Source organism: Chrysemys picta, chromosome 14, assembly GCF_011386835.1.
Source record: "Chrysemys picta bellii isolate R12L10 chromosome 14, ASM1138683v2, whole genome shotgun sequence".
NCBI lineage: Eukaryota > Metazoa > Chordata > Testudines > Emydidae > Chrysemys > Chrysemys picta.
Genome location: NC_088804.1, coordinates 15,872,806 through 15,897,627, shown reverse-complemented (window position 1 = coordinate 15,897,627; position 24,822 = coordinate 15,872,806).

The window sequence follows — 24,822 nt, the reverse complement described above, 5'->3', positions numbered from 1 at the left end:
CAGCAACATATGGCAGGGCTTTCCCCCCCCCCCCCCCATCACCATCCGAGTACATTACAAACTTTCCTTCCAGATTCAGACCCCCACATAGTGATCCATGTTTCAGTTACCTCCCGAATAAATTACCCTAATATGCCTTCTTAAAGCTACCCTTGGAGATTGCTAAGAAACTTCAGCTGGTGCAAATTGCACAGTTACATAGGGCCTGATCCAAAGCCCACTGAAGTCAATGGGAGTACAACCCTTTGTGGTGCTCTATATACCTGCTCTGTAGCGAGTGCTTGCCAGCAGTTTGCTTGCAAATGCAATGAAAACTATTGTTTTAAAATGTGTAAGGCCCCATATGGTGTGTATCCTTAGTCATGACCCAACCCCACTTATGGCAACAGATTCCTTCCACTGTCTTCAGTGGGAATCTGAATAGGCCCATAGACAGCACCATGTAGCCTCCTTGTTAAGATTAGTTGGGACGCTTTCACCATATTTCAGTGATTAGGCAGATGGGGGGAGACCCGGAGGCAGAATTTTTTATTTACCTCATTGACAGTTCAAAGAAATCTGACCTTCAGAAAGAGATGCAAGGCCTGTTCTCTCAAGATCTTTCTAAGTAACTAGTGTAAGAGAGAGTGCATTTTTATGATATGGGGAGAAATTGATTTTTGTCAGCACTTTTACACTTTGTCTAAAATGATTGCAAATGTTCCCAGAGATGATTAAGTAGTTCATATTGTTTATCAATAATAAATATACAAATGATTTTATTTACTATAATGCTGTTTAAATGGTATGATGCCTGGTGTATAGTAATGAACAATTAAAATGTGCAGTTCTTTGATTGGTCTCACCATAACTGGCATTCTTCATGACTGGAGACAGACTGCACCCACTGGACAGAAGAGGACCAGGAGGAATTCCACAAAGCTAGAAGTTTCCATTCCATACCATGTCCTCAGCATGGAAACTCTGGAAGATACTTCTCAAGATCCAGCCAAGAGACTGGAGAGAGGTATGGGACACTCCTGTTGATGGCAACTTGGCCCAAACTATAAGACAAGCAAGCTAGTCCACAAAGAGTTTTCTGACTGTCTAAGGAAGATGGACAATCCTTGTTGAAGATTCAGTACTCAGAAGAATTGAAAGAACATTCCGTAAGAGGAAAACAGACAAGATGGTGTGCTGTGTTCCTGGAGCCGTGGCACGAAATGACACTCTAAGATTGAATAGGCTGCTGAAGACAAAAGGCAAAGATCCATTAGGTGGGATATGTCATTGTGATGGTGCATGGCACTGTGTCACAAGATACCTTGCATAGATAGAATTCAGGGAACTCAGAAGCGTACAAAAAAAGAAGAATGTCCAAGCGAACTTCTCTGAGCACCTTCCTATTCCACAAGTGAAGGAAAACAGAAAGCAGAAGATTTTGGAAGTGAACCACTGGCTAGGAAAGTAGTGTAGGGCTTTGATTTTGTAGAGCATTGGTTTGCCTTCTATTGGGGAAGAGGGGCTGTATAGTTTGGATGCCCTTCATCTCAGTGGAAGGGGAACCAATCCCTTTGGGACAGGCTGGCTAGAATAGTTAGGAGGGTATTAAACTAATAACAAAAGTGGAGGTGTAAAAAGAGGGGAAATATGAACACTCATTTAGCATAGAATCAAGATGTTGACAACAAAATTAATCAAGGAACTAAAAAACATGAAGATAAGAAATTACTTAAATTTCCTATAAACCAAGGCCAGCAGTTTGTTAACAAACAAGAGGAACTGGAATTGCTCATTTAGGAGCATAAATTTGATCTATTGATATTACTGAAACCTGGTGGGATGATTCACACAACTGGAATGTTAAAATCACTGGTTATAACCTATTTAGGGAGGATCGAGGAGCTAAAGGGGAGAGGGAGTTGCACTCTATCTCAAAAAATGGCATTACCTGTTTCTTAGTCACTGACAACTAGGAAGAAAATTATCTTGAATGCTTATGGATCAATGTCCTAACAGATTAAGCTCAAGATGTGGTATTAGTATCTCTATAACATGCAGGGGGAAAACTGTGTGATTTGAGGGACTTGAATTTGAATGACATATGCTGGAGGTCTCATGCTGCCAGTACTAAAATACCCTTGGAATTTTTAAAAAGTATAACTGACAATTTCTTCCTAACTCAAAACATTTTTCAGCCAACATGGGGGAATTCTATATTAGACCTAGTCTTGACAGATAAAGAGGACCTGATCACAGAACTAAAAATTAATGTTAGGTTAGGGACAAGTGATTCTGACTTGATCATTTTTACAATGTACAAAGAGAATAAAGTCCAAACCAGAAATTACACACACACACACACATTTAAAAGGGCCACTTTCACAAAGCTGAAAACAATTATGAGCCGAATAAACAGAGGAAGAATTTAATCGGAAAAATGTAAATAAAAATTGGAAATTGTTTAAGAACACATTCTTAGATTACCAGAAACTAGATAACAATTGAGGCCATATTGGTTAAAAAAATAGTCTGGTTTAGAGAAGAATTATAAACAAACAAACAAAAACAAATGGAAGAAAGGGAAAGTTGAAAGTAATGAATATACATCAGAACCTAGGAACTGTCGAAAATAGACAAGGGAAGCAAAGGGACACAAGGAGAAATCTACGGCCAGCAAAGTTAAGGACAATAAGATGTTTTTAAACAAAAAGAATCCTGACGATACTATTGGCACATTACTAGATGAAAGTGGTAAAATTAACAACAATGATTCAGAAAATGCAGAAGTGTTCAATAAATATTTCTGTTCTTTATTTGGGGAGGAAGACAATGATGTAGTCTCATCATATGATAAGACTCTTTCCATCCCACTAGTATCTCAGGAGGAAGTTAAACAGCAGCTACTAAATTGAGACATTTTCAAATCAACGGGTCCAGATCATTTGTATCCAAATGTTTTAAAAGAGTTGGCTGAGGAGCTCTCTGGATTGTTAATGTTGACACTGAGGAAATTCCAGAAGACTGGAAGAAAGCTAACATTGTGCCAATATTTAAAAAGGGAAAATTGGATGACCAGGGTAATTATAGATCTATCAGTCTGATATCAATCCCAGGCAAGATAATGGAACAGTTGATGTGGGACTCAATTAATAAACAATCAAAGGAGGGAAATATAATTAATGCCAATCAACCTGGGTTTATAGAAAATAGATTGTGTCAAACTAACTCGACATCTTTTTATGAGAAGATTATAAGTTTGGTTGATAAAGGTAATAGCAATGTAATATAGCTAGATTTCTGTAAAGCATTTGACTTGGTACTATATGACATTTTGATTTAAAAATTAGAAAGATATCAAATTAACATGGTACACATTAAATGGATTAAAAACTGGCTGATAGGTATCAAAATGATTCCACGTTTACAATTACATCATTGAGCAGGTATGTTTATAGTGCAGTCCTACAGGTATCTGATCTTGGCTCTATGTTATTTAACATTTTTATCAATGACCTGAAAGAAAACATCATCACTGATAAAGTTTACAGATGACACAAGAATTGGGAGAGTGGAAAATAATGAAGGTGATAGGTCACTACTACAGAGCTATCTGGATTGCTTGGTAAACTGGGTGCAAGCAAACAATATGCATTTTAGTATGACTACATGTAAATGTAAACATCAAGGAATACAAGATATAGGCCATACGTACAGGATGGGAACCAGTGACTCTGACAAAGGCTTAGAGGCCACGATGGATAATCAGATGAGCATGAGCTCTCAGCAAGATGCTATGGCCAAAAGGCTAATGCAATCCTTGGCTGCATAAACAGAGGAATCTTGAGTATTTGTAGAGACATTATTTTACCTCTGCATTTGGCACTGGCACAGGCCATACTGTAATTCTCTTTACCAGTTCTGGTGTCTGCAATTCAAGATAGATGTTGAAAAATTAGAGCGGGTTAAGAGAAGAGCCACAAGAATGAGTAAAGAATTAGATTGAGCTCTTTGAGGCTATTTAGTTTAACAAAGAGAATATTAAGGGATTAGTTGTTTACAGTCTAAAAGAACATATATGGGAACAAATATTTATAATGGGCTCTTCAATCTAACGAGAAAAGTATAACATGATGCAATGGCTGGAAATTAAAGCTAGATAAATACAGACTGGAAATAAAGTGTAAATTTTTAGAAGTGAGAGTAATTAATCATTGGAACAATTCACCAAGTGTCATGGTGAATTCTCCATCAAGATTAGATATTTTTCTAAAAGATATGCTCTAGGACAGTGGTTTCAACTTTTTTTCATTTGCAGACCCCTAAAAATTTTCAAATAGAAGTGCAGACCTCTTTGAAAATCTTAGACCCCCTAGGGGTCCACATACCACAGGTTGACAACCACTGCTCTAGGAAGTATTTTGGTAACATTCAAAGGTCTGTGTTATATGAAAGGTCAGACTAGGTTATCACAACTGTCCCTTCTAGCTTTGGAATCTATGAATTAGTAATTTTGTCTGATCTGCAAATTTTGCCACTCACAGTTTACCCCTTTTTCCAGATCATTTATGAATATGTTGAACGGCCCTGGTCCCAGTACAGACCCCTGGGGGACACCACTATTTACCGCTCTCCATTCTGAAAACTGACCATTTATTCCTATGCTTTGTTTCCTGTCTTTTAACCAGTTACTGATTCACGAAAGGACCTTCTGTCTTATCCCATGGCAGTTTATTTTGCTTAAGAGACTTTGGTGAGGGACCTTGGCTTTTTGAAAATCTAAATATACTATATCCACTGGATCCCCCTTGTCCACATGCTTGTTGACTTCCTCAAATAATTCTAGTAGATTGGTGATTACAAAAGCTGTGCTGACTCTTGTCCAACAAATCATGTTCATCTGTGTGTCTGATAATTCTGTTCTTTACTATAGATTCAACCAGTTTGTCTGGTACTGAAGTTAGGCTTACTGGCCTGTAATTGCCAGGATCGCCTCTGGAGCCTTTTTTTAAAAATGGCATCACATTAGCTATCCTCCAGTCATCTGATACAGATAGGTTACATCCCACAGCTAGTAGTTCTGCAATTTCACATTTGAATTCCTTCAGAACTCTTGGGTGAATACTAGCTGGTCCTTGTGACTTACTACTGTTTAATTTATTAATTTGTTGCAAAACCTCCTCTAATTAGCGATAGATTACACAAAAGTGCATAAGAATGGCCATATTGGGTCAGACCAAGGGTCCATCTAGTCCAGTATTCTGTCTTCTAACAGTGGCCAATGACAGGTACTTCAGAGGGAATGAACTGAACAGGTAATCATCAAATCATCAATCTCCTGTCGCCCATTTCCAGCTTCTAGCAAACAGAGGCTAGGGACACCATCCTTGCCCATCCTGGCTAATAGCCACTGATGGACCTATCCTCCATGAATGTATCTAGTTCTTTTTTGAACCGTTATAGTCTTGGCCTTCATAACATCCTCTGACAAGGAGTTCCACAGGTTGACTCTGCGTTGTGTGAAAAAACACTTCCTTTGGTTTGTTTTAAACCTGCTGCCTATTAATTTCATTTGGTGACCCCCCTAGTTCTTGTGTTATGAGAAGGAGTATAAATAACACTTCCTCATTTACTTTCTCCACACCAATCCTGATTTTATAGACCTCTATCATATCCCCCCTTAGTCATTTCTTTTCCAAGCTGAAAACTCCCAGTCTTATTAACCTCCTCCTCATATAGAAGCTGTTCCATACCCCTAATTATTTTTGTTGCCCTTTTCTAATTCCAATATATCTTTTTTGAGATGGCGCAACCATAGCAGTACTCAAGATGTGGACGTACCATGAATTTATATAGAGGCAATAAGATATTTTCTGCCTTATTATGTATCCCTTTCCTAATGATTCCCAACATTGTTAGCTTTTTTGATTGCCGCTGCACAATGAGTGAATGTTTTCAGAAAACTATCCATGACTCCAAGATCTCTCTCTTGAGTGGTAACAGCTAATTTAGACCCCATCATTTGATATGTATAGTTGGGATTATGTTTTCCTTATTCTACATTTATTGATATTGAATTTCATCTGGCCTGCTTCTGATGTACTTAAAAAAAATTTGCTGTTACTTTTTGAGTCTTTGACTAGCTGTTATTCAAATTATTTTTTGGCCTTCCTAGTTATGTTTTCACACTACACTTGCTCCTTTATATTTTCCTCACTAGAATTTAACTTCCACTTTTTAAAGGATGCCTTTTTGCCTCTAACTGCTTCTTTTACTTTGTTATTTAGCCACGGTGGCAACTTTTTGGTCCTATTCCTACGTTTTTTAATTTGGGATATATATTTAAATTGAGCCTCCATTATGGTGTCTTTAAAAAGTTTCTATGCAGTTACACCACTGCAGCTATATTGGAGTGGAGATGAGAAGGAGCACTGCTCCATGCAAATTCACAAGCAAAGGGAACACTTTTCAACAACTTAGAGCCCAGCTGCACAGCCAGGTTGCCAAAATATTAATAAATAAATATGCAGTGCTTAGCAGCCTTATGTGACCACCTTCCAGTTTCTCTCCGCCTGACAGTAGGATCCTATTCCAAACTATCCACGCTGCATATTTATCTGTTTAGATGAAGTGGAAACAGAAAATCAAATCATAACAAAGAGGGAGTAAAAAAGTGTCTTGAGTGATAGATTAGGTGTTGTATGCAATTAAATTGTCAATGTGACAAAAGGAATGCAAAATATATATCAGAAGATATCAACATTATAGAGGAAAAGAGAAGATGGTTGCAAATACATTTCTGGGGTGGTGGTGGGGAAGATACCCAGATTGCTCATTTTTTTTGGCCTAATGAATAAATCATCTCTGTTCCCCTTTATGCACCTGCTGCTTTGAAAAGCCCCTTGCACACCAACTGAACAGCAAATGCTGCACAATGCCTCAAATGTTGCTGGAGTCATGCCAGCAAAAATTACCACTCTTCAACCAAGATAAACATCATATTACTTCATTACCCTTTTAAAACATATGCAAATTAAATCCATTATTCTTTTTTCTCACAGAAATGAAGTTCGTTTGGCTGGAATTCAACGGCTCCCTTTGTCATCGTTGACCATGAATGGATGAACTTCATGTAGATGATGCCCATTTCCCATCTTTGAATCAAACATTAATACCATTTGACAGTAATAAATAACATTTATCACAATGGGGATCTAATAATGATTTTCCCACTAAGCTCGCTCATCAGAACCTATCAGCTGACAACTGCATAAATGAGATTAGCATAACAGCTGCCTATGACAAATGTATCTAAATCATTTTAATGCCAGCTAGCTCTTTGATCTCCCTATCACGTTGTTGCAAAAACTAAATCCGTTTCTCCAAGATACATGTTCTTTATTATAGATACCTGTGTATATTCGACAGCATTATGGACTCTTGAGACTTTAGTAATGAAAAGAATTAGGAATATGGATTGGACACCGTCCTGTAATGTAAACCTGCAGCACTGCCTTTCAGAATATCATTCCACTGCCTATTTTAAATAATTATTTTGCAGAATTTTGAAACATAAAGTATCTGTTTAATAGCTTCTGTTTGTGTATTTCCCCAGTATGTAATATATGTTTTAGTGCAAATAATTTTATTAGTTTCACTTTGTGATTATTGCTTGCAGAGTTATCAGATTTATACAAATTAAACTGACTGCCAGTAATATGAAATATGGCCTTTTATATACACACATTAAAACTCAAAATCACTGTGTGTGGGTGTATGAATGCAAATGTGTTAGAGGGGAAAAAAGCTCATCGGAGATGCAATGTATTCATTTTAAAAACTGTTATTTAAGGGATGTCACTGTGCAGTAAACCCACAACAGGAAATTCAGAATAAAACTGAGCACTCAGATGTGACTCTACCTCCTTAACTCACCCAACTGAGCCTAATGGATGGGGTTTTCAAGAGCACCTATATGGTCTAGGAGCACAACTCCCATTATTAAAAAGTTTCAATGGGTGTTGTGCTCCTAAGCCACTTGGAGCCAGAATTTTTAAGATAGTTAGGTAGCTAAGAAAGCAAATAGATGCCTAGTGGGATTTTCAAAAGCACCTACCTCTTATCAGTAGTTGCCTGCAACCAAAGGTGCCTAAACACCTTTGAAAATCTGACTAACTCTCAGATCAAGCCATATTGTAATGCACATCCCTATGCATGCTACAACACCTTGGGGACACTGTGAAATATTAAAGCAGAAGTTTCACCACAGATTTTAAATTTTAATTCTGAATATCCTTGATTAAGTTGATTTATATCAGACATGTAAGTACATACATTTGGAGCCTGATCCAAACCCACTGATATCAGTAAAAATAATGCTTCACTGAGGTTTATATTTAGCTTTCGGTGCACTCATATTTCCAATGGGATCAGGCATGTGCCATAACAGTGAAGTAGATTAAATGTTCAGGTATGCATGTGTATTTCTCTTTGACAGCATGCCTTCATATGCTTATGATCAATACTCCAGTTTTGTAGCTCATCAAAAAATGGCATATATTTTCTTCAATGTGTGCAGGTAATTTCTATCAACAGTTTGGAATTACATGCACATATGTTGTAGAGCTGGGACTAAGTATGTTTTGTATTTAAATTGAAAATCAATACATACAGGGTCCAATTAACTCCAGGTGAAATCAACAAGCACATTTCCATTGTCTTTAGTGGGAGCTGGACTGGGCCCATTGGAGGGAAGAATATAAGCACTAATCTGATTTCATTAAATTCAGTGGCAACACTCCTACTGACTCCCACGGGTGCCAGGATCAAGCCTAATGTCTTTTAACATCCAGTCTACAATATATTATCTTAGGGTTTTACATAACATTGGCAAAAATGTTTATCTATGGGAAATAATGAGACTACAGGATTAGAGCGGTTACAGCATCCTGGTTAAAATGTTCTGTAACAAAAACTTGCCCTCTAATGCTATTGTATTCAGTAGCACTTCATTCTTTCTAATATTTTCAATTAGAATTCATGTGATATTTTCTCCAACCAACCTACAGTGTATTTTGCAAGCACTCCTGCATTTTCCATATCTTAGACAAATTTCTGGTCATTTATTTTTCATGTAAGATGAACAGAATGGATGGTCTTTTGTCCAAGCCTTTTGTTTTGTGAAGCAGGTCATTTTTCATGGATGAGAATGAGGTACACACACTCAGTTTTGACAGCATTTCTTATCATTCCCTCCAGTTAACATTGTCATCTTTCATTATTTAATTTTGAAGTACAAGAAAGGCTGATTTATATCCATGATGTATAATTACAGACAGATGCAGGGTCTGGAAAGTAGAAATGCTGAATTAGAACTGCACTAAGTGTCCTCATGGTTCCTTCAAAAAAATATTCCAAGTGCCACCAGATAAAAAAACAAGCAAACCAACCAAAAATGAATTAAATGAAGCCATGCTTTTGTAAGCACTGTTTAAATGAAACTGAATACAAAACTAATACGTCGATTGGTTGTGGTTGCAAGGCAATTTAAAATGTTTTCTAGTGCAGATGATTAAATGTGTTTATATTAATCAATATGGGCTTTAAATGTGCCCATGATCAAATAGGCTCCCTTTATAACCTCCACTTCACTTGGAATCACTTTGAGACAAGTCCACTCTGCATTTAGAAGAGGAAGGCACTTTCTGCAGTTCTTTCATATGATAATATACAGTATATATTCAGCCTTCTTTTTTGTTTAAAGTTTAAACAAACGGAAGCCTTATTAAGGAGATATCATAATTACATGCAGCTAGTTCACTGGCTCTTATCTGAAGAGAAAGCAAGCAATTAGTTCAGAACATAAATTCATTCAAGACATTTACAGAACAAGAGGGAATAGACCAGCAGGAGATAAAATAGGCCCACTTTAGTATTTCATTTTCAGCTGAGCCTTGTTGAAAGAGAGTAAACTTATTCCAGCAGGTCTAACAGCATCTAAAGCTAACTAAAATATTTTCAGTATTTCTTACAAATATCAAAAGTATACGCACAAAAACGTCCCCAACAATGCCCATTAAGGCCGACAACAGTTAACTATTGTTATAATATATGTGAAATGTTGAGCTCGTGCAAATTGACACAGCTCCACTTACATCAATTGACGCCAGCAGAGAAACTGGCCCATTGCTTACTTGAAATCCAAATTTACAATCTTTAAATTATGGACCCTTGAAAAATAGTGACAAATCATCATGAATTCCTTTGCTTCATGCTGGATGCAGCCAGCAAATAAAGTATATTGAGAATATTATTCTGTACTTCAGTGCTCAATCCTGCCAGGTGATAAACACTCTGACCTCCACATCAAGGAAAGCACTTTAGCATTTGTGTTACTTAAAGCCTGTAAAAGTCCTGTTGAACTGAATCAGACTACTCTTGAGATTTAAATTAACCACGTGCTTAAATGCTTTTCTGGATTTCAGTGATTAGCACAATGCAAGACAGACCCTTAAGATAGCCCGCTGGCTGGACCAAACAGAAAACTGGCCAAACTGATATTTATATTTGTCGAGTCTTGGCACTAAAATGTTTGAATCACTCTTTGTTTCCCTGATTTCTCTCATAAATTGAGATTACCCACCTCCAAATACTCCAGACTTCTCTCCCAAGCAAAAACATCTCTCCTTTTTTAATGTCCACACTTTTTAGATTTCTTATGCTATTCTGTTCAAGTCTTGCGGCTGCCTTGGGATCATCTCGGGGGACTTGCTCAGATGTTCTCTGGGGTCAGAAAGTAAATGCTTCAACAGATAGGAACCTGGAGTATATTTTTGTAAATTCCTGATGTTCTAGTGAATGATCTTAATAATGCTGTTGCCAGATCTTCTAAGAACACCAGTACTGAACTGTTTTAACATTTCTTGACTTTCTGTATTCCTCTTTTGACGTTTAAAAGCAGAGCTGTGTAAATAATGGATTTTTCAGATGGTTGGCAATTAAAAAATGTTTTGGGTCAGACCAAAAATGAACATTTTTAAAAGTTGTAGCCAATGGAAAAAATAAAATAAAAAACAGGTTGAACTAACATTTTGTTTAATCAAAAATCACAATTTTTTTATTCAATTTCATCAATTTAGAATTATTCTTAATTTTAAAAAACAAAATTAAAGGAAATTTTGAAACAAATGATTTCAAAACAATCAAAATGTCCTCACCCACAACTATTTCACATTTGGGGACAATATATACCTTCAAGTCAGCGGCACTGCTATGGGTACCCGCATGGCCCCACAGTATGCCAACATTTTTATGGCTGACTTAGAACAACGCTTCCTCAGCTCTCGACTCCTAACGCCCCTACTCTACTTTCAGTACATTGATGACATCTTCATCATCTGGACCCATGGAAAAGAAGCCCTTGAGGAATTCCACCATGATTTCAACAATTTCCATCCCATCATCAACCTCAGCCTAGACCAATCCACACAAGCGGTCCATTTCCTGGACATTACTGTGCTAATAAGCGATGGTCACATAAACACCACCCTATACCAGAAACCTAATGACCGCGATACTTACCTACATGCCTCCAGCTTCCATCCAGAACACACCACACGATTCACTGTCTACAGCCAAGTTCTAAGATACAACCGTATTTGCTCCAATCCCTCAGACAGAGACAAACATCTACAAGATCTCTATCAAGCATTCTTAAAACTACAATACCCACCTGCTGAAGTGAAAAAACAGATTGACAGAGCCAGAAAAGTACCCAGAAGTCACCTACTACAGGACACGCCCAACAAAGAAAATAACAGAACACCACTAGCCGTCACCTTCAGCCCCAAACTAAAACCTCTCCAGTGCATCATCAAAGATCTACAACCTATCCTGAAAGATATCCCTCACTCTCACAGATCTTGGGAGACAGACCAGTCCTCGCTTACAGACAGCCCCCCAGGGTGAAGCAAATACTCACCAGCAACCACACACCACACAACAAAAACACTAACCCAGGAACCTATCCTTGCAACAAAGCCTGATGCCAACTTTGTCCACATATCTATTCAAGTGACACCATTATAGGACCTAATCACATCAGCCACGCCATCAGGAGCTCGTTCACCTGCACATCTACCAATGTGATATATGCCATCATGTGCCAGCAATGCCCCTCTGCCATATATGTTGGCCAAACCGGACAACTTCTACACAAAAGAATAAATGCAAAAATACACAAATCTGACATCAGGAATCCTAACATTCAAAAACCAGTAGGAGAACACTTCAACCTCTCTGGCCACTCAGTAACAGACTTAAAAGTGGCAATTTTGCAACAAAAAAGCTTCAAAAACATACTCCAATGAGAAACTGCTGAACTTGAATTAATATGCAAACTAGATAACATTAACTTAGGCTTGAATAGAGACTGGGAATGGCTGAGTCATTACAAACATTGAATTTATTTCCCCATGTTAAGTATCCTTACACCTCTTGTCAACTATCTGAAATGGGCCATCTTGATTATCAGTACAAACATTTTTTTCTCCTGCTGATTATAGCCTCTTAATTAATTAGCCTCTTAGAGTTGATATGGCTACTTCCACCTTTTAATGTTCTGTATGTGTATATATATCTCCTTACTATGTGTTCCATTCTATGCATCCGAAGAAGTGGGCTGTAGCCCACGAAAGCTTATGCTCACATGAATTTGTTAGTCTCTAAGGTGCCACAAGTACTCCTGTTCTTTTTGCAAATACAGACTAACACGGCTGCTACTCTGAAACTGGTCATTTTGAAAGTGTCACTTAGCCCTTCTATAGTGCTATCCAGCTGTAGATCTACTAGGGTGAGTTCAATACAGAGAAGTAGTCAGACCTTAAATTATTTCCTATTGTACAATTAAACAAAATAGACATGAATTTGCTAAATGTTTTGGTTTGCTGAATGTGCATTTTTCACCCACAAAACATTTCAGCAGAAAAATTTTGCACAGCTCTATTTATGGCTTTAATTAAGTGATAATTAAGCTCCATGAAGTCCTAGCATTCATTCCTCCCCTTTCCTTACAAAGGTCATCACGAAAGAAAGTAGGAACAATATTAGAAATTTGGCATGGGATTTTTTAAATTATGTATTTGGAAGCATAAGCAGTATAAGGCACTTCTCAAACATCTTAGGTGCCATAAAAAATTGTCTTCACATAATGAGATTTGTTGTCGCATAACCTTAAATAGGGAAAGCTCACCCTTCTGATAGTTTGTGCCTGAATTTATGTACGCTTTCAAATGTATTTATTTATTTAGGTCACAGGATGGTGGAAGGCATGTAAGTGCAATAATACTCAGCCCTTCTATAGTGCTTTCCACTTGCAGATCTCACTAGGGTGAGTTTAATGTGGAGAAGTAGTCAGAGTCTAAGTTTATTTGCTCTTGTACAGTTTTGGCTGGATCCTGAATGTTCCTTTTAATGAATGCAGCACTAAAATTAATGTAGAGTCACTGTTGTACCTAGCAAATTCATAATTAGTGACAATTTTGCACCTGATGTCATGGGTAGACAGTGTTCCCTTTAATTAGCTTGATAACTTGATTATTCATTGGGAGCTGCAGGAGTTACTGATCATCTTGTATGTTTCCTGAAAAGAACATTGCAGTTACAGCTGGGTGAATACAGTTGAAAAGTATTAGCAAATATTCTTAATAATCAAGACCCTGATCTATCAAAGCATGAGTAGTTCCACCGACTCCAATGGAATGTTATCACCTGGTGTGGTAATTGGATGGCTCGTATGCTTGAAATAAAACATGATATTAAGTACTTTGTTGGATCAGAGTCAAAACCCATACGTTCAGCTCAATGACATTCACAATGGTTTTTTTACTCATTTGTATCAACATTCATGGGAGTGACAATATGTGATTAAGAATGTATTTGAGAGCCTCAAATACTCATTTCTATGATCTTTTTGCATCACAAGTCCTCATGCGCATCTTGAAAGTTCTTTATGGGTTAGAAAGACCAGGAGAGAGATTTTGCTTCCAGAACTTATGGGTGACATATTGGGAAAGTATTTTTGGGGGGGTGCATAGCATTTCCTGCTGCATAGGCTCTTTTTCTAAAAATATTCAGTGAGTCTGGCTTTATATATAATTTTCTAATAGTAAAAGATTTCTGATTGCAAGATATCTGCAACGGACCTCTCAGTCATTCTTCCAGGACCCCAATGAGCCGTGCTTCCAAAGAGATGGATGGAAAGAAGTTCAATTTCCAATACTCTTTAAGGGGTGTGTGTGTGTGCACGTACACTAATGTACAAAAGGAAAGGAAAACATAGTAACATCTGTACTCTGCAGATTGAAAATTTAGCACAAGTAGCAAGATTCCAATCCCATTGGGGATTTGGAACAGTCCTGAAGTGGCAGGTCTACTCTGTGGGAAAGGCAAAAGGATAGCCAGCCAACCAGCCCCAAAGCTATTGTGGCAGTGTGACTGATAAAGGCAAAAGCCCTAGAAGATGATTCCATGTAAGAGGGGTGGAAGCTCTGGGTCAGTTGGGAAGGGAGTTCACAGAAAGAGGGGAAGGGCCATGGAGGAATTATTGAGAGGTCCTAAAGGGAGGGGTGTCTTTTGAGGAAAGTCGTTTGAATATTTAGAAGTGTTTTGTCTGTGAAGCAGTGGAAAGGGGAGCATAGAGTTAACCCTGAGCCTACCACTCAGTGATGCAAGACGATGTTACACTTCATCATGTTTGAACTGTACTTCAAAAGACCTTGATGCTTTGAATGTTGGAAGGTAACTTATAAGTAACTTTCTAGCATAATTCTGCAAGGCAACTGTTTATTAAGGATAACCTGCCATAATTACATTTAGGATAATTAATCATAATAATGAAAGGCTTATCAATGATGTTGTCTTATGACCAATAATACCTAGCTACTGGATGGATCTTTTTTCTCTACAACAGTAGAAACGGACAGCAGCATATTGTGTTTCTAAGGGATCATTATACAGCTTGGAACATGGAAGCCACTCGGCTGGTTAAAGCGACTCATCTTTTGGCTCCTTGCCTCAACACCGCTACATGATCTATGCAATAACTGCTCAGAGATGCTAGGCTGGTCATGTCTTATTGCATCGTTAATCTACTTCTAGTTTATATAACTAGGATGTCCTTCCATAGTGGTTTAGCTGCAAAATATTATTTTCTTTATTTGTGCTTTGAAAAGCAGCTCAACACTATGTACTTTTAAATGGGACCAACCTTTGCCAAATGTGATATTTGTTTACCAAGGTTATTGTATCGTCTGATAAAAACAGGCTATACATTTTTTCCTCCCAGTTTCACTGTAAGCATTATTAGATTTCAAATATTTTTCTTTTTGTAAATTCCTTTACAAGTCCAGAAAGTCTTCTTTACAGGAACACTCCCAGCAATATCATTATGTGATATCTTCCATCAATACTGAACATTGTAGATGCTGTGCATAAATATGCTATCTATATTCATGCTATGTTAATCTGAACAGCATAATATCATATACTATTTGTTTTCAAATGCACCTACAAACCGTACATGCCCAAACAAGAAAACAAATAACTTGGATGTTTAGAAATGACATTACCTAAATTATAATAAAATTGTTTAAGTTGTAAAGAAAAAAAACCCACCATAAAGCCCCAAAAGCCAAGGCATACACAGATAAAGATTTTAAACCTCAGCTCCTGGACACAATACGGCATTTGTACAGGAGGCATGGGAGGAGTATGAAGGTGATTCTTGTCTTTGGAGAATCCTCATCCTTACTTATTAATGCGCATAGACCTTGGATGTGCAAACAGTAGAGCTATATGCACTCAACTGCAAGGTCATGCATGAGGGTCAAATCCTCCCCTGGCTTAATGATGAAATTTAAGTAGTTTTTGTTATACATTTTGGTTTCGCTTTGGTTTGGCCTTTTCCTGAAGCAATTTCCTATAACATATAACAGCTACATGGTCACTGTTTACTTTAGGGGCCACCTATACACAACTAATAAGTATTTAACACATTAACAAATACTGTCTACGTTTTATAAACAGTTAATTAACTCATTAAAACAATCCTTGCGAACCTATTTACATCACTAATGTATACCATCTGTTAGAGTTGTGTTAAGATTATAGGCAGTGTGCTGTTAACTTTAACTGTTCAGTGCTGCGTGACTGCTTCTTGAAACCCTACCTTCATTTCAGAGACCCACGAGCAAGCATATGTTGATTTCTGGAGCTAAGTGGAGATCAGAAGGGATAGCAGCCTGTGGGCTGCTGCCAAGGAAGTGAGAGAATGAGAGACGGTATTTCTGTACTTCATTTAAACAATTGGAGTAGTCGCAGATATTCATACCAATGCAGAAGGGCTGCATCATTAACAGCATACAACCCCAGCACCTATTCCAAGTCTGAGAGTCTTCTCATGGGATAGGATCTCCTACCCCAAAGTAAAGTCACACCACAGTCAGTACTAATATAGCTTCCATTTCACTTGTTACAGCTCCTAGATATAGCTCACTGGTCAGCGTGTGTTACATCACACATCACATCAGAGGAGAGGAGTCTGTTACAACTCCTAGCTTGAGTCTCTGGCTTTTTTAGCTCAATTTGTAGACATTCATATTTTCAGCTATGGAAGTCCCTGATTCAAATCCACACTATCAGCCAAGTAGGAGGCCATCACATAGACATAGGGATTTGGTTTTGATTCTAAGAGTGCTATAGGTGATTGATATGAACTACTCTAATAGATACAGTTTGGTCTGTGTTAAACTGACAGACTGTGGTTAATTATAATTATTTTAATGTGTAAACAAATTAAGAAAGCAAAACTTCTGTCATGATGTAAAAAATGTTAGAAGTTTGCTGGTTTTGATCTACTCCAGAATTCTCATACTGGCTATTTTTATAGTTCATTAAAAAGGAAATTGGACAAAAAATTATATAACCGCTAGCCATACCTTTTTAAAAAGCCCACAACAGATGTCAGCCAGACACAGATGTTTGTGGTGAAATTACAAGTTCCTTAAAATAAGGGTATTATAGTGAAAGTGTTAACACACACAACAACTACTATAGTGGCACTAATGGAAAATGTGAATTGAACCACTGTTCAAAATTCTCACTGAATATAGCCTCTTGGGATTAGACATGACTTTCATTGTAGGATGTAACTGATGGTTTATATCTCTGCCCCTATACTGGAAAAATTGGTAGGAAAAATAGTGTTCATCACTCCAGCTTTTCTTCTTCGTTCCATGATTTGGGTGAACACAAGTGATGGCAATGATTAGCTTTGTAGTCCCAATGTATCAGAACTAAATACAAAACATGACCCATTATTACCATCTCTGCTATGCAAGTAGGAATGTTTTTGTAAAATCAATCTGATGTTCTCTTCAGCAGATGCAAAGGAGGATACATAGTTATTTCCTTCTCACCTGGGAAGTAACAATGAACGAATCAGGGAAGAAATGGAAAAGAATGGGAGATTCTATTCTGGCAAAAGCTATTTAGGACTCCCATCTCTCCTTTTATTCAAGGCACACTCTCAGTTTTGATAGGGCTGTCTTGTACTTTACAGGTCATTGAAACAGTGTGATCTAGTGCAATAGTTCTGAAGTGCATCACCAGTGGTTTACAGAGCCACAAAAGTAGTGCCACTGGTCTATGGAAGGAAAGATTTAAAGAACCCAACAATTGAGAATTTCTTAACAAGTCCCTAGTCTAGCAGTTAGAACAGAGAATTAGCACTTGGGAGCCCTGTTCCTGGTTCTGCCCATGACTCACTATGCCACTTTGGCCAATTCACTTAACTTCTTAGTGCTTTCAGTTTCTCCATCAGTAAAATGGGATTAAAAATACCTTCCTACCTCACATGCTTATTAATTAATATTTGCAAAACACTTTGAAATCCTCAGATAGAAAACACCATGGATCCAATACCAAGGCTGATTACTCAAGGGCATAAGGGCCGAGTGCAGAAGAAACAATGTATTTACTCCACAGGGAGAAAATTAGTTGTGACCTTGCAGAGGGTACGCAGAACACCCTTGCAAGCTGCAGAATTACCTTCTATAATTGGTCTCAATAGGGGAATGTAGAGTGCTGGGGAGGTGTGTCCATAGATGTGTGCGTGATTAATGGTTCCATTTACAGCATTAACCCACATGTAGGACTTTGGCTGTAGAGGAGTGTGGGGGAAAATCAGGCCACATTTAATGTTCCTCCTCCTATTTGCTTTAGGTGGCTTTAGGCCTGCTACATGGGTTCCCTGCTGTTAACGCAGAGGTTAAGAATGAATATTCAGTATTTTTGTAGTGCTTTGGCAGGCAAAGTCTCTTTATTTGGGCCTTGCACTTCTATAGAGTCCAACCCTAAGATGGGGCAGAAATATCTCATTCTGACACAAAATGGCAATGTAACATCATGGCATTGACATCATACTGCAATGACTTTACCTGAGTGGACAGTATAAAAGGTGGCAACCCACATTCTGACAGGGGGAACCCTAAAAGTGGAAATCTCCAGTCATTTTAGAGGTGTATCCAGTGCTTAATTTGCACCAGAGCTTTCCAGGCTGAGCCCCAGCACCTCTGGGCCTGGCAGTTCATAGCCCCAGCACCTCTGGGCTTGCCACATCAGTCACCCTGAGTCCTGGCAACTCTTTCATTACAAATTAAGCACTGGTTGTACCCTTCCATTCTGTACATTAGATGAAAATCACAACCACCACCAAAAAAGTGTTTATTTGAAGACCTCCTATTTTAAGCTGCAAAGCAATAATGCACAAAACCCAAATTAGGCAAAATTAATCCTTCCATTGGTTTCAATGGAGTTAAACCAAGGGTGAATTTGGATCATTGTTTTCAATTCTGGGTTCATCCAACTTGCCCACCCCTCCAGACATTCATGGGCTATGGTTTTTGTAAACCTCATCTTGTGAGTAATGGGGATAATTAACCTTAGAGACCACTTAGGTCATATAAACAATAAAGGCCAAAAGGAAATGAACTGTACTAGCATATGAAAGAACCCAGGAGAGATCTATACTTCATTGCAAATAAGGCCTGACAGCCAGAAGATAATACATGTGTGTTAGTTCAGAAATGGAAAGCTGCTTCTGGTTGGGTCATTCATACAGTTTTTTGTGGAAAAAATATTAGACAAGACATGCCCAGTGGTGTCGTATATGGTTTGCAATGCACATGTGTGGGTCATGAATTTTGATGGGAATCTGAACAAATTAATCATTGGCCATTTCAATCTATAGGCTTTGTTAAGGTAAAGGAAACATTTACCTCTGTGGTGGCTTGTCCAACCAGTCAGACCCATTGAAAGCTAGCCAAGAGTGGCTCAGATGTGCAAGGACACCAATGGCACTAAATTGTCTAACAATTTAAATGGGATTGGAGAGAGCAAATATTCACAATCTTTACAGGGGATGGCAGGCAAGAGAATCACTGATAAATCCAGGGAAGAGAGATGGGTTTTTTTATCCCATTCCAGGGTTTTATCTTACCAATGACTAAAAGAAATCATGAGAGACAGCTACCTCAAACACTGCTTCAGAGAGGAAAAAATGCAACACAATGTTGTGTGTGTGTCATGATGGGATGCGGCCATACCTTTCACGTAGGCTTTTCGCCTAGCAATGTTTTGTTCTTTTTCAATCAAGTTGTTTGTCTAATTATCCTGACATGTTCCCTGTAGCAGCTTCAACTGGTGTCACCAGCAGAATCTGTCCTGCACTTATCACATTCAAAAGCCTCTGCAAAGAACTGGAATCTTTACTCGGATTCTACTCAGTCCTTACTCAGTAAAGCACTAATTGATTTCAATGGGAATTTTGCTTCGGTAAGAACTGAATATAAACCACTACTATGATCCGCTATCTATTCCAACTCTATCCCCTCTTAAACTTGTCTACTGAATAAAAATCTATTATTATTTAACATACATATTACAGAAACACCAGTAGGCCCAGGTCAGGATCAGATCAATGTTGTGTTAGGCCCTGTAGAAACACATGAAAACACAGTGCCTACCCTGAAGAGCAGATAGTCAAAGAAGCTAAAACTAATATTCCTAACCTTGACTGTAATTATGTGAAGGACTGAACTGGAAGATCCAGGAAGTCTCTTCTAATCCCAACAATCTGTGAAGCTTTTCCTTGTATTTGTAAATCCAAAGGCCCTGTATCAAAAGTTTCTTGAAGTCCAAATCAGTTATGTCTCCTGCTTCCTGGTCTAATTGATACCTCTTCAAAGATATTAATCAAGATGATGAAGCATGATCTTCCTTTTCTGATTCTGTGATGCCGGTTTCTAACCAATCAGTACCTGTTTAAGTGTTTATGGACCTTAAGTTAGGATAGAAAAAGACATGAAGAGAGTGACAAAGAGAGCTCTGTTTAAAAACTAATGAATCCATCCTCACCTTGCTCATTCAGGCTACTTAATGGTTTGAAGCTGGTTTATTAGTCCTCATAAAATCACATTTATCATTTTGGTAGCCCATCCCCCTTTACACATTTAGATTAAAGATGCTCAGGTACAAAGCTGCTCATTGTCTACCCGCCCAGCGATAATTTCATACATAGAAAACAGTACCTTCAAAAGAGAAATACTTCCCAGAATGAAATTATTGAGCACACCTACACATCCATAATGCTATGTGCAGGCCAGAGGGTTCTTTACATGCCCATATACAGTCAGCTTCTTGAGAACAATAATGTCTTCGGGAGCTTTGCTTAAGTATGGACTGAGTAAGGAGCGCCAGAATTGGCACAATGACAATTTTACAAAGTAAGTTTGGTTTATGTTCCAGGTAATTAATAACATATAAGCAAACAGCAGCAAATCAATCTGCAATGGGATAGAGGTTTTGAAATTAAAAAAAGTTCTTAAACTTAATATTAAAGAAAAGCTATTTGTGGTCTTTTAAAGGTTAAGAGGCTAGAGAAGCAAAGGTATAAACAATACCACTTAGCCCCATATCCTTAATCATTACTGGTTAAAATGGTACACAGGGAATCTTAACTTGAGTGACATCTTGCTCAGCAGGTCTTTTTTGTAAACATATTTTGTGGCTTTACAAATCCAGATTTTCCTTGAGGGCTTAAGGTAATATATATGCAATATACAAACCCCATTCCTTTTTCAGTATTGCATTAGACCAGATAAGGAACAATGGTGAATGACAGTAGTGGTTGATTTATTATAGAGAAGTGCCACGAGGGACCAAGACCATCACATTCATTTCACTTCATCTGTGATCTCGTGCAGAGAAATTTGTCGGGAAAAGAGCGTTTGATCTCTGTGAAAGCATTTGTGAGGCTGAGACATGTAAAATTTATTAAATTCAGTTTAAGACTGGTTAAAACGAATTTTAAAATGCAATGAAATTTTTGTAAGAGACTATCTTGTACAAAGGCAGTTATAACTGGCTTGGAATAAAAATGAGTGGGCAAGAGAGACAGTTTCAAGGAATGTCCTACAATTTTCTAACTTTGTTTTAGCTGTAAATAACTCACTGAAAACTTGAAACTGAAGACTGTTTCCTAACTAATACTTTCTCTCCATCACCCAGACATAGGCCAACATTTTCCAAATATGGGTGCCTCAAATGAATCATCTAAATCCACATAGTTAAAGTAAGTTGCTAAGCACCTATGACTTCCAATGAAGTCAATGGGAGCTCAGCACCATTGGCAGTGTTCAATTGTGGCTTTGTCATGAGACCCCAGCAAGTGGCATTGTGTAGTTATGCTGCCCTTCAAACACACTAAAAGACAGATTGTGACCCTGCTGTCCTCCCCCAGGCTGCTATCTCTAATCCGGGTAGCGGGTTCAAGGAGTAAGGAAGTGTCTTAATGCCCCCTCACTCTCTTGCACAGCTGCAAAGTTAGGTCACAATCTGGCTGCTTGTATTTTGTGCCTTAAATATGGACTTAGATGCCCAGGTTGGAGTTTCATAGAATTTAAGGCCAGAAGGGACAATTAGATCATCTAGTCTGACCTCCTGTCTATCACAGGCCATTACATTTTACCCAGTTATCTCTAGACTGAGCCTTAATAATTTGGGTTAGACAAAAGCATTCAGTTCTCAGGAAGCTAAACTATTGTGCACCACAGGCAGAAAACAGAAGAGACTGAGATCCCACCAATACCTGTAGCCCCAGCAATGGCAGGGAATTGATTAGGTGAGACATTCCCAGAGGATTCTAGGAGGTCAAACAACTCCTGATGTTGAAGAGGAAGGCTAAAAATATCCAAAGTCTCTGACAATCTGACCTGGGGAAAAATTCCTTTCCAATCCCAAATGCGATAATCCGTTTGACCCTGAGCATGCGAGTAAGACATAGAACCAGGCATCTAGAAAGGATTGTCTGTATGACCTTAGAGTCATTGTCCACCCCTCTAGAGTCGTGTCTCCAGCGGTAGCCAATCACTCATTCTTCAGAGGAAGGATTGAAAACAAATCAAAAACCAAAATACATCTACATACACAATTGTGAAATAAGGGGGAAAAACTCCTTCCTGACCACAGCAGGTGACAAGTTGAAGTCCCGAAGCATAAGATTTGCTTATAGTCACTGTCTTATTGCAGAGCTGCAAGTGTTATGAGCATGCCCAGAGCAATGCAGAACTTCCTGTCCTCTTCATGGTCCAGGAAGGGTGGGAAGGAATGGACAGGATTCATAGATTCACAGATCCATAGACTTCAAGGCCAAAAGAGCCAGAACCATCCAGTCCAACCCCCTACATACACAGGTTGTAGAATTTCTCCCAGGAGCGGGATTAAAGCCTACACTTTAGAAACAACTAATCTCATTTTAAAGACTCCAAGTGACAGTAAGTCTAGCTCCTAGTAAGCTATTCCAATGTTTAATTACACTCACTGATAGGAAATTGAACTTTATTTCAAGGTTGAATTTGTCTAACATCAGCTTCCAGTCACTGGATCTTGTTATGTCTTTGTCAGAGAGACTGACAAGGCCCCTCACTATTATATTTTTTTCATGTGTAAGTACCTATACACAGGGATCAGATCAACTCAACCATCTCTTTTTATGACTGAATAGTCTGAGCTCTTTAAGCCTCACATCGTGAGGCTTTTCCAGCCCCTGGATCACTTGTGGCCCTCCTACGTACTTTTGCCAATATTGCTGTCTCTCTGCTGAAGTGTGGGCACCATAACTGGAGAGACACTTCTAATAGCAGTCTAATAGCAATGCTACAGAGGCAAGATAGCTTCTCTGCTTCTGATTGATACCCCTTTTTTATACATACAAGGATTGCATTACCCCTTTTTGCCACAGCATTGGACTGAGAGCTCATGGTGAGATGGTTATCTACGATGACGCCTAAGTCCTTCTCTGAGTCCAGGACAGAGTCTCCCATCCTGCGTTCTTTGTTCTCAAAAGTATTACCTTGCATTTGGCTGTATTGAAACACACTTTGCTGGATTGTGACCATTTAACTAGGAGATTGAGATCACTCTGCAGCAGTAACCTGTCCTCCTCATTATTTACTACCCTACCAATCTTTGTGTCTTCTGGAAACTTTACCAGCAAAGACTTCACATCATTGTCTAGATCATTGATAAAAAAAATATTGAAATAGTATTAGACCAAGAACCAGGCCCTGCAAATCTCCACTAGAAACGACCCTGCTTATTGATTTCACCCCAGTAGTAGCTATATTTTGAGATCTATCAGTGATTCTGTTTTTAATCCATCTCATATGTGCCCTGTTAGTTTCATATAATGCAAGTTTTTAATCAAAATGTCATGTGGTACAAGTCAAATGCCTTAGAGAAATCCACATATTCTATATCAACACAGTTGCCTATATCAGCAAGATCTGTAATCCCATAAAAAAAACGGTTTGTTTGACAAGACCTGCCTTCCATGAAACTATGTTAACTGGAATTAATTATGTTTTTAGCCTCTAATTCTTAGGTGATAGAGTCCTGAATTAATCATTCCATTATTTTTCCTGGGATCAGTGTCAGACTAACTAGTCCACAGCTCTAGGGGTCATCCCTTTTACCCTTTGTAAATATTGGAACTATATTAGCAGATCTCAAATCCTTTGGAATTTCCTCAATTTTTCAAGATTTGTTAAAAAGTAACACTAGTGGTTCAGATAGCGCCTCAGCACTTTAACACTAGTGGACTCCCTGGGGCTGTTGAAAACATTTAAGATCAGTAGATATGGACTCAGGTCCTCCTTTGTTACAGATGGTAAACTTTCTATTCCATCCAAAACGTGATATGGGATGGATATAGCCTCATGCTTTGCTACAAATACAGAACAGAAATATCTATAGAACATTTCTGCCTTTTCTGAATCACTATTTACTGTTTTATCATCTGCTTTTAACAACAGACCTATAGCTGACCTAGGGTTTATTATGTTCCTAATAGGTTTAAAAATGCCTTGGTTGTCTTTAACCCCATTGACCATTGAGATATCTTTGATTCCTTAGCTTCCCTTCTATTCCCTACGTTTTTTAATTTGTATCTTATATTCAACTTCTCTCAGCCATCCCTTCAACATCAATGGGAATTGCATTCATGTATTCAAGAACATAACTCAGCCCATAATTTATATACGCTAGGTTATTTAAAAAACCCACAGTATTGTTTTGAATCTAGTGGGACCACCACAAAATGTATTTTCTTTAACTTGGTAGCCATGGTATACCAACACTGATGACATTTAGAAGCCTTAACAGTCTTAATGCACACCAAAGTTAGAAGCTCAAATTAAACCCAAAGGTCTTCCACTCAGAAGACTTTGC